Raw genomic sequence first — 12,033 nt, 5'->3', positions numbered from 1 at the left:
CACTTTTTAATGATTTGAGATCTGCCTGTGTTCTGAGTAGTGACCGGCTGAGCCGGTGTGGTACTAGCGGACTTCTCCAGACGAATATGCTGGATTGAAAATCAGTATGGCGTCCGCGAATAAGAAGCGCTGTTCTTGCGTACGAACGGACTCAAGGCACTTATCAAATCCAGTTAATTGTGGAGTCAAATCGTAGGAAAAGGCATGTAGCACCAACGACCAAAAAAAAAAAAAAAAAAAACCCCTAAATTGAAGAAAATTAATATTTTCAGACACTAAAATTTTTCACGCGCGCGTGATTCCACGAACCGTTTAGATTTCATGGATATCGCAGGAACAAGCAATGAGATATGGGTCCCACTGTACGGCCCATATCTTACCCGTTCGTGAATCACGCGCCGAAAAGAAACCTTAGCTCAGAAGCCCCGAGACACAAAGCCGTCCCCATTGACTAAAAGAGTCAAGGATAGCAGATAATAATAATTTATTCATTTTGATAAAAACAATAATTAAAATTAGGGGTGTTATTCCCCGCTGCAGCGCAGCCTGACCCAGGCACATGGGGGTTGACAAAATGACCACCCTACCCTCTACACAGGCTACCCATGTGCCTGGGCGCAGACTATGCTGCGGCACAATGAACATTCTTCCTTAAAATTAAAATTAAAACTAAAATTATTTGGCAATAAATAATAATAATTTCGAGGATTCTCTAAAAAAAATTTCGACAGGTTTCTTTGGTTTTAATTATGTTTAAGGGTGATGTTCTCTGTGCCGCAGCGTAGCCTGCGCCTAGACACATGGGCCTACCATTCAGGGGGGCAGCGTGGTCATTTCGCCCACCCCCATGTGTCTGGGCACAACTTGTGCCACTGGGACAAAAAACATTCTGCCTTGTGTTTATTAGTACTATAGGTAAAATGAGCTGACCATTGGAGGCGTGACATGTGACCAACAAAGATCTCGTGGGAAAATCGAGAAGGCGCATTGCCGTGTAGTATCAGGACTTTTCAAACAGAATCCACTCCAAATCGGGTTCATGTCGTCCAGATCTCATTACTAATAGGAAACCAACTTTGCTATATCCTAACGACCTAAGGAAGTTGTCTTATCATATAAGACTCCCAGCAAGGCAAAAAAATCACCATGGAATATCATCACAGGGAAAATTCCTTTATCAAGGCTCTCCACGTGTACCTAGCCTCTTATGAGGAAACTAGTTACTCCTAGAAGATGATGTACCAAACAACAACTCCAATTGCCGCCTTACACATCAAAGCAACAAGGTATAAATAGGGTTGTCGAAAAAGTATGGATCCAACTTTTGGATCCACCTTACACCTCAGAGCAACAAAATATAAATATGGGTAAAATGAGCTGACCATTGGAGGTGTGACACATGACCGGCAAAGATCTCAAGGGAAATCGAGAAGACGTGTTGTATCACAACTTTTCAAACAGAAATCTACTCCAGATCGGGCTCATGTCGTCCTGATCTCATTGCTAATAGGAAACCAACTCCGTTATATCCTACCAGCCTAAGGAAGCTGACTTATTGGGGCAAGACTCCCAACAAGGCAAGAAAAATGCCAAGGAATCTCATCATAGGGAAACTTCCCTTATCAAGGCTCTCCATGTGTACCTAGTCTCTTATGAGGAAACTAGCTACTCCTAGAAGATGATGTACCAAACAAGGACTCCAATTGCCACCTTACACCTCAGAGCAACAAGGTATAAATAGGGTTGTCAAAAAGGTATCGATCCAACTTTCGGATCCGTCTTACACCTCAGAGCAACAAAGTATAAATATGGGTAAAATGAGCTGACCATTGGAGGTGTGACATGTGACCGGCAAAGATCTCGGGGGAAATCGAGAAGGCACAGCGCGTTGTCGTATAGTATCACAACTTTCCAAACAGAAATCCACTCCAGATCGGGTTCATGTCGTCCTGATCTCATCGCTAATAGGAAACCAACTCTGTTATATCCTAACAACCTAAGGAAGGTGAATTATCGAGATAGGACTCCCAAAAAGGCAAAAAAAAGGCAAAGGAATCTCATCATAGGGAAACTTCCCTTATCAAGGCTCTCCATGTGTACCTAGTCTCTTATGAGGAAACTAACTACTCTTAGAAAATGATGTACCAAACAAGGACTCTAATTGCCGCCTTACACCTCACAACAACAAGGTATCAATAGGGCTGTTGAAAAGGTATGGAACCAACTTTTGGCTGGTGATTTGCTTTGCAATTCTTAGCTATTGTCAGAGAATTGACTTAAGCATTGGAGAGTCCCCCCCCCCCCTGCGGAGTCTGCTCTGATCATCTCTGGTGTTTTTCCTTTATCTTGCAGACTATCCATTGTCCACAGGTGGGGACGTCATACTGATAGTTTTCTACCTCAACAATTAGTAAAAGAAAATAATAGGATATCTTAGCCCAGGCCCAACCATGTAAGGCTCAACCCAATCAACTCAGCTCTAATTGATCTTGGTTGGGCCGAACTGGGTTAGTTTGGCCATGATTGACCCTAGCAATGTCCCTTTGTATGATGTATAATTATACATTGAGAATGTGTTCCCTATTCGGGAGCTTGGCCTCTGCACCAACACCGAATCTAATGGGAGCACACGTGATTGACCCTAGCAATGTCCCTTTTGTATGATGTATAATTATATATTGGGGATGTGTTCCCTATTCGGGAGCGTGGCCCCTACACTAACACTGGATCTACTGGGAGCACACGTGAAAGCATCAACAAAAGACGACATTTCTGCCTTTCATGGGGCGTGGGGCGGTCATTTTGCCTCCCTCTGTCTCTGAGCATAGCTCACATACTCTGGGACAAAGTTCTTTCCCTTATATATTATATATTTATATTCATATGAGTATTATATACAATAGGAAAATCTTATTGTAACCAAACTTGGTGAAATTTTGTTTCTAATTTTACTTTTTTTTGTCCTTTTTGGAATTTTTTTTTTTTTTGGTAAGAAGATTTATTAACGCTGGAACAACGTTCCAGAACCATCAAACAACAATGGAAGGAGAATACATTCAGGGAGAGAAGAGAGCCATAGTAAATCCCTTTGAACAAAGGATCCCACTCTAGCCAATGCATCCGCCGCCGAATCTGCTTCTCTGAGAGTATGAAGAAAGACAATGTCAAGGAAATTGTTTACTAACAACTTACAGTCCTCAATGATACCTTCAATACGCCAAGGTGGAGCTATGGTGGGATGAGTGAGTAAGTGAATGATCAGCAAATTATCGCTTTCAATGATAATTCTGTTATAGCCCATCATGATGGCCAATGGCAAGGCTTTTCGAACAGCTAACGCTTCAGCCACTAAGGCAAAATTGTTCCCAATACCTTGAGCAAAACCACCAAGAAACTGAGAATTATGATTACGACAAACTCCTCCAATTCCAGCTCTGCCTGGATTCCCACTACTTGCACCATCGACATTAATCTTCACTACTCCTGGTGGAGGAGGAATCCATCTAACCCATCTTGTATTGCTTGGCCGACTTTCTGCACAACATTGTAATTGTTCCCTGGCAAGCATGATGGTTCTTCGCTTTAGAATAATAAAATCGGTCTGCTCATTCTTATAAATAAGATCCCAATACGCTCTCCATAAAACCCAAATCAGACTAAAAAAAAGGGCCGCTTTTAATTTCTTCTCCCTGTTATTGGAACTTGAAAGCTTTATGGTTGTGACTATACCAACATCAATCTCCTGAACATAAAGGAAGTCAAGTAACCCCAAGGAGGTCCAAAGATCATGGACCTTGGGGCAGGCTATAAAGAGATGATCTGCACTCTGATGATGAATTTGACACATCACACAGACCGTGTTGAGGTGGAATCCTCTCTGGTTAAGAAGATCTGGAAGAGGAAGCTTCTTATATAAGATTTTCCATATCAAATGCTGCGTTTTGGGCGTTGTTGGAAGATGCCATACTTTGAGCCATAGGGGACTTTGAAGAGAAGAATCACCCTCTACAGCTAGCTTATAGGCAGAAGCAACTGTAAAGATACCCGTAGAAGTACCATTCCACACTATGCGATCTGAATGAGGGAAGGTAAGGATGGGTATCGACAAAATTTTGAAAGCAATATCAGGAGGCCACCATTGGAAAATTAACTCCCTCTTCCTGGACAAAGAAGCATGATCAATGAGAACCGCAACCAATAGAGGAGCTAAAGGATGAATTGGGAGGGGAGTCGCTAGAGAGGGGCAGTCAGGAATCCAGGAGTCAGTCCAGAGATTTATAGAGCACCCATCTCCTAGGAGGTGAAATACTCCCTTCCTAAGGAGATCTCGAACCGAACAGATAGATTTCCATCCCCACGAAGAAGAAAGAGGACAGAGGGCATTAAGAAATTGGGAGGTGGAGAAATATTTAGCTTTCATGAGAGAGGTCCACAAAGAAGCGAGAGGAAAAAGCAGCTCCCACGCTTTTTTAGCTAACAAAACTTGATTCATAGAAGTTGATAATTTGATGTTCAAACCTCCACTTCTTTTAGAGAAACACATAGTGGACCAGGTGATTGTGGGGACTGCAGAGCTACTGCCATTAGACCAAAAAAAATTGTCTACTGATAGTATCCAAGGACTTATGAATAGCAACAGGAAGCTTAAAGCATGACATTGTTTATTGAGGCATGGCAGATAAGGTAGTTTGGATCAACACAGTCTTACCCGCAGGACTCAAATACTGAGCTTTCCACTGCTGCAGTTTACCATTAACCCGAGTTAAGAGAGTGGAGCATTGGGCTTTAGATAATTTACCTGAAGAGTAAGGTATTCCAAGATATGAATCCAAAGAAGTCGTGGGAGTGATTTGAAAGAATTTCCTGAGTTGCCTTTTAATCGAAGAATGCACATTGGGGCTGAACTGTGCCCTGGACTTGTTGATGTTTAGAGCCTGACCTGAAAATCTGCAATACTCCTGCACCACTTCATTCAATCTTCTAGCCTCATTCATATCTGCCTCTCCAAAAAATATCAGATCATCTGCAAAAGCCATGTGACTTATCCTTTCACTGCCTTTGCTGATTTGCAACCCCTTTATGTAATGGCTCTCTTGTGCTAAAGTCAATTTGGTGGATAAAACTTCCGCACATAGCACAAACAAATAGGAGGAGAGGGGATCACCCTGCCTAAGCCCTCTGGAAGGTTTGAAAAAAGGTAGGGGAGTACCATTCACCAAAATACTAAGATGGATATTCTCTATGCGGAACATCACCCTATTGATCCAATTCTGGTCAAACCCATAATGCGAAAGAACTTGTCTCAAGAATCCCCATTCCAAGTGGTCATAAGCTTTCTGCATATAAACTTTAAGAGAAAAATATCCCGTATTACCTCTTCTGGTCTGTTTGATCTTATGCAGAAGTTCATGACATATCAGAACATTGTCTTGTATATACCTTCCCTTGATGAAACCATTTTGATTGAATGAAATAATTCTCCTCAAAATAGGCCGCAGCTGGTTGACCATGATTCTTGAAATGACTTTATAGACAAAGCTGCATAAACTAATGGGTCTAAACTCAGACACAGATGTCAGATGGTCCACCTTAGGAATGAGAGAAATATGAGTGTGATTTACTTGCAGCGTAAAACTTCCCTCATTGAAGAACTTCTTAACACAGTCAATAAGCTCAGCTCCCACCACTTGCCACGCTTTGTGATAAAACATCCCAGAGAACCCATCCGGTCCAGGTGCTTTGTTGGTAGGCATGGCCTTAATAGTAGCATAGATCTCTGCATCTGATATAGGACTCATAAGAGAACTATTGTCATCCGAGGCTACTTGGCCTCTAATAGCCTCGAAATAATTGATATCTAATTGGGGATTTGAAGTGGAATAGAGATTTATATAAAAATCCATGAAGGCAGCTCCTATGTCCATCTCAGTGGTTACAGTAACCCCTCCCACATTGAGAAATCGTATCAGATTTCTAGCTTTCCTTTTAATGGTGGTGATGTGAAAATATTTAGTGTTGCGATCCCCTTTCTGAATCCAGTCTGTCCTCGACTTCTGTTCCCATAATAGTTCTTCTTGATGTGCCAATTTATTTAAAAAGGCTATGACTTGCTTCTCATTTTGAAACCAATGAGAATCTCTGTGCTGCGCTGGAATGTTATAAAGACTCCTTAGGGTATCCTTGGCTTCTTCTATTTTTTGAAAAATGTTTCCAATGTTGTGTTTATTCCAATGTCTTAGAGAAGCCTGCAATCTTTTAAGCTTAGCACAGAACCTGAATGAAGAAGATCCTCTGTGCTCGCTACTACTCCAGGACGATATCACCACCTCCAAAAAATTGGGTTCCACAAGCCATAGTGCCTCAAACCTAAAAGGCTTAGGCAGTCTGTTAATGAGTGGATGGGTCTACAGAATTAAAGCCTTATGGTCCGATGAAGCTACTATATCAGTAATCACCGAAGCCGAAGGGAAATATTGAAGCCATTCAGATTAGACAAAAACCTATCAAGTTTGGCTTCGATTCTGCTATCCCCATGCTGAGAGTTATTTCAAGTACATTGCAATCCACTAATTCTAATTTCAGCCACACAAGCATTGTTTAAAAAATCATTGAAAGGTGCTAATTGTGATTGTGTAATTGGTATGCCACCTATCTTATCATCCCTATTAAGGTATGTGTTCCAATCACCCACAAGTAACCAAGGATTATCGACGAAGGAAGCTAAATTAGTAAGAGAATGAAATTGATGCAAACGTACTTGTTCATGGCAGCTGAGATACACAAAAGTGCCTGTCCATTTCTGATTTTAGTCCAAAAAGAACATATCTACATGAATGCACCACTCTGTTTGCCACACTACAGAACACTCTACATTTGATGCCCACATAAGGAGAAGACCACCAACCCCATTTACAGCAAGAGAAACTATGAACTGTGAAAAGGAAAAAGAACGACACAGACTGTTCAGAAACGGACTAGATTGCTTAGTCTCAGACAAGTAGCACACGGAAGGCCGATGTTTGTACAACAATTGGTGGATTTCCCGCTTTGTCGCAGGGGGGCCAACCCTGCGACAATTCAACGCCATGATCTTTATGTCTCCTTGGGTGGCTGTTGCTGGCCAGCCACCATAGCCTTAGTTTCCTTCTTTGAACTCTCCCCATGGTCCACCTTGGCTTTCTTAGAAGATTCGTCATTGCCAGGGATGCATAGCTGAAGAGCGAGTGGATCTTCATCAAAAGGCTGTGCAGGACGCCTCTTAGGGGGCAGACTAAGGGATTCCACCCTTCCACTTCCTCTTTGCACTGGTACTCCTTGAAAGTTAGACGCAATGGGTTTAAGAACCCACCTGCTTCCCTGATTCTGGAGAGCAGCCACCGGAATACAAGCCAATGTGTTAGGTTCACAGCTCAGGATTTCTCGCAATTGAACTGAGGGGGTGTTCCTTTTTACTAGTGGAGCAGGACCAGTCATCTACCAAGAATAGGAGAACCTCTGGTTTGGAGGGGAAGGCTGAGGTGGGATGATAGGTGTCCACCCTCTGATAAGGTCCATCATTATTTTACGTGAGTTGACCGAGGTTAAAGGGAGCTCCAACCCGAAAGAGTGCGCCATATTAATAATTTCCTTCAATAGCTCCACCCTACGCTTCTATGAATAGGTGGTTGGCTACTCCCTGTTCTCAGTTTGCCCTCTTACCTCAACTTGACTAGAACCCTCCTGATGCTCTTGTACGAAAAATTCGTCATAAACCCTGCATACTTCCACCAATGAACTAGCTCTTCATGGGGGGATGGCTCCTCTAGGAAGCAAGGACTACTTCCAATTCTTACCCGCCGTTGCAGCAGCTTGTAGGTACTCCATTCTTAATTTAAATGGGCAGCCTTTATCATCATGTCCAAGTTGGTTTCAGTTGGAACATATAGCTTCAGGTATATTTTCATAAGTAATATTGACAATAGAAGGATTCCCTGGCCCTAGATTCACTTGCACCGCCGATCTCATAGCATATGATAAAGGTATGATAATTCTGGCTACAGGGCAATTGGAAGAGGAGATAGTACCTGATGGAGTTTCCAGATCGATACACCGACCAACCTGATTGAAAAAGGCTGTTAGGATTTCCTTACTGTAATACTTCCAACTTAACTTCTCAATTTGGGCCCAAATGACCGCCATTGTGAAGACCACGTCCTCAGCGGGTACTTCAGGATCCCAACGTTACAGCACTACCAGATGACCCAAATACACCCACAGTTGAGAGAATAAGAGTACATGCATGTCCCTCAGGCTCTTCAACTTAATAATAAAATGATCGTGTGCCTTCTCGATCAAGTGTATCTCTTCGATCCTAATAGCTCTTGAATGTCCTACTCTGTTAAATATGGCTTTTAAATCCAATGCAGAAACTCAAACTTTGTCAAAGACCCAGCCGACAATAGAAAATTGAAAGATGCTCTTAGCTTGTTGCAAAGCATGCTCTGGCACATCCAAAGTAGGAACACGCACTCTAGGAAAATCAAGTTTTGCAGAGAACTTCTCTACCAAAGTCTCATCAAACTTAGCCGAACCAGAGCTCTCCCCGAAAACAAAGGAGGTGACCAAAAACTTAGAAGGTTGGGAAGCCATGGGAGACAAGATTGTAATACACAGCGACACCACAGGCACACTTACAACAGTCAGAAGTGTTATGGGGGTATTAGATGAGAAGGCAACCAGTAATCCATGGCCGAATATATAGACCAGAGACCAGGAAGAGATTGAAAATAGAAAGAATTCTGAGAATAGGGGATTGTAGAGCTCATGATGGATGGTGAAGAGACAAGCCAAGGGAGAATGATGGCAAACAGTAGGGTGGAATGCAAAATCCTTAGGGATATCCAAAAATGTGCCCTCGTAAGAGATCATGGGGCTCTCTAACTTCATAAATGAAGGGGAATGGCCACATCACTGCATTGGTGAAAAAACCTGAAGGAAATACACATAACGTGATCACTAACTAGTTTTCTGAAGCTGGCTGATCAACGAACAAATCCCGTGAGAGCCTTGGCTCAAAAGAAAAAATTGGCGTGTCTTAGAAGAAACTAAAACCCCGACTGAAACACCTTGTATGAGAAGTAAGGGAGAGATATACTGAGAGATAGATCCATAGCCAATGAAACATAGTCTGGAGAAAGAGTGAAAAGGTGAGAAATCTTGAGAATGACCAGATAAACTAAAAGAGCATGGAGATTCAGAAGCTCAAAAGTCTCCAATCAAGGAAGCGCCGTGCAAACAAAATTTCGTTTCCTCCGCTTGAAACCTTGTAACCTCTGCTCTCTCTTGAGCACTAAGCTGCCGATCTCTTTGCTTTCTCTCTCTCCTTTTTTTTTTTTTTTTAGGGTGGAATGCAAAATCCTTTGGATAACACACTTCCTTTAATGAAGGTAAATGGGATTTTTACCTTGTGCCCACACTCTTGGAGCTTGCAGCTCAACCAATGGGGTGGGGTTGGGATGGGAGGAGAAGGGGACTTTTGAGGGGGTGAGGAGAGAAGTAGACACACTCGTGGGCACAATGCTAGCGTGCCCAGCCTTTACCCACCCATACACACACAAAAAAAATATAAATAAATTATTATATACATATATAGGTAGAGGGATGGGTATGCTAGCGAGATAACGTAAGCTAGCATCCTATGGATCTGTCTCTCTCTTCCCCCTTTGAAACAACTCCCTTATCCCTTAAAGGGAGGAAGAGAGAGATAGATACATGGGGTGCTAGCTTATGGTATACCGCTAGCATACCCAGCCTTCTCCCCCCCCCCCAACACACACATTTTTTTACGTTGACGCTTTCGTGTGTGCTCTTATGGAGTGAATTTGGTGTTCGAACTTCTTTCTTACTATTGTGGCCCAAATAGTCAAAACTGATGGTCTAATCCTTATTGTACCCCCTTGATTTTTATATCTTACACATCTCCTTGATTCCAATCTTAATTGGATTATTGCCAAAAAAAAAATAATTTTAATTGGTTTCAAAATTGTTAGTATCCTCACTAGTTATTTATTTGAGGGAATTGGAATCCTAATTAAGTGGTTTTTCCTTAATGGGAGGAATCCATTACTTCGGGAAGTGTTTTCTATGGGGAGTATGCCCCCTGTGCACACCCAGGAGGGTAATGGGAGTGCACGCGAAAGCATTAAGTGGGGCGGTAATTTTGCTCCCATGTGTCTGGGTGTAAGCACCACGCTCCCCCATTTTTTATATAAAACTCTTGGTCCGCTCTCTATCCCATCTTGTCTGAATGATATCTCCCATTCTTCTTTTTTTTTTTTGTGAAAATATCTCCCATTCTTAATACACACTAAAGGTGAAGAAGAGAGAGAATAGATGTAGACACTGAATTTTGTCACCCCCTCGGCAATGAGGACAACATGACACAGACAGACATCGGTATCTCTCTCAAGAAAGACTCTTGTCCCTACATCTAAACCAAATCACCATAACATCCCCAAAATGACTTATAAGACCCTTTTACTAAACACTGAAGGAGGTACTGCTCACCTTCCCCAACCACGACAATCCCGCTAGCCGATTAGCCGGCCGTGGGGGTCTAGGGGGGCAGCCAGCCCCCAGACAGAAATTTTTCTAAAGAGTCGAAAAGGAGAAGAAAACCCAAAATGATCAAGCCCACAGGCCCAGACAGAACCCCAATACTAGAGGAGCTCATTTAAGGCCCAAAATCAAGGAAATGTGGTACTGCGCTCCCACGACGCTGTGGACATTTCCACGACACCGTGGGGGCCCACCACGGCACCAATGTACTTTTTCCATGGCGCCGCAAAGGGGTGTGACATCAGCCTGCTGACGTCACGCACGGCGTGGTGGATGCCTCCACGGCGCCATGGGGGTGTTATCTGGCCAGGGCTGAGGGTCCCCCCTCCCCTATAAATAGGAGGGTCCCCCTCCCTTATTTTATAGAGTTTTCGGGCTGGGAGACCCTCCCAGCTCATTCTTTGGCGCCTTTTTCCCCAATTCTCTCCCTCTTGAGCGTCTGTTGGAGCGAGACTCCGAAGGTATGGGTAGATCCTTCGATTATCCATTCGAATAAAGAGCGGTTCTTATTCCACAACTTCATTATCCCGTCAGTGTACAGATAACGAAAAATCCCCGTCGTAGCTGTTATTCTGTCTGCATACAGATAACAAGAATCCCTTATATAACCGTTACTCTGCCCAAAGTTTAAGTAGCGAAACCCATCTCATATAGTCCTTACTCTGTCTGACAAGAGAGAGACAAGCCGATCGTCCGTCTCCACCTAAGCTGTGGGACATCACATATTTCGCACTCGGTGCGCTTTCATTTATTTCGTATATTTCTTGACAGGTATCTGTCTCTTTCCTTCTTATTATTTTTGGCATAATGTAGACAATTAAAGTAACTCATTTTAGTGTACATAGTAAATGCTTTTCCTTCTTTGTCATGATTAGTGCATCATAACTTGGCCTTATATGTTAGTATATGACATATTATTAAGGGAGAATATTCGAAAACCAGCATCTAGTAGAAAGACCGGTTTATCCGGGCGAGGTGGGTGCCTAACACCTTCTCACCCTCGTAACCTAACTACTTATCCTGAATCTCTGACCAGACCATTTGGAATCACGTAGCCCATTCCGCTAACCCCGGATGGGGCTACTCCCATTGGGTCCTAGGCCCTAATCTTAGGTGGCGACTCCATTTCTTTATAAAGCATGATCCCAATCCCCATGATGATATATCGGAACGATACGCCGTTATTCATCGAAGACAATCCTTGTCGCCAAGATGCTGAGGAACCCTCATCCCGAGGACCACGGTACTTACAATAGAAAGATTGTTTTATTCGTAATACACACTAAAGGTGAAGAAGAGAGAGAATAGCAAAGATATTTTTTTTCTCGAGCTCATCAATCTAATGCAAGAGAAAAATTGTTCCCATCAGTCAAGTGAAGAGCTAAAGAAGGCGATTTAAAACAAAGAAGATGATTCGAGTAGACAATCCAATAAGAC

The 12,033-nt window shown here is 42.8% G+C and overlaps 1 long non-coding RNA gene across 1 annotated transcript in view; it reads right to left on the bottom strand.

Annotated features, from left to right (window-relative positions):
* The window catches only part of LOC122641999, a 29,766-nt gene that overhangs the window by 4,325 nt on the left and 13,408 nt on the right, over nucleotides 1–12,033 (bottom strand). The window contains exons 2-3 of the long non-coding RNA XR_006330003.1: nucleotides 9,555–9,558; nucleotides 7,285–7,297 (exon numbers count right to left, since the gene is read on the bottom strand). This is a non-coding gene — a long non-coding RNA (uncharacterized LOC122641999). The remainder of the gene's footprint in view (nucleotides 1–7,284; nucleotides 7,298–9,554; nucleotides 9,559–12,033) is intronic.

This window comes from Telopea speciosissima, chromosome 10, assembly GCF_018873765.1.
Source record: "Telopea speciosissima isolate NSW1024214 ecotype Mountain lineage chromosome 10, Tspe_v1, whole genome shotgun sequence".
NCBI classification, from domain to species: Eukaryota; Viridiplantae; Streptophyta; class Magnoliopsida; order Proteales; family Proteaceae; genus Telopea; species Telopea speciosissima.
This window is presented reverse-complemented; position numbering and strand designations above follow the sequence as displayed.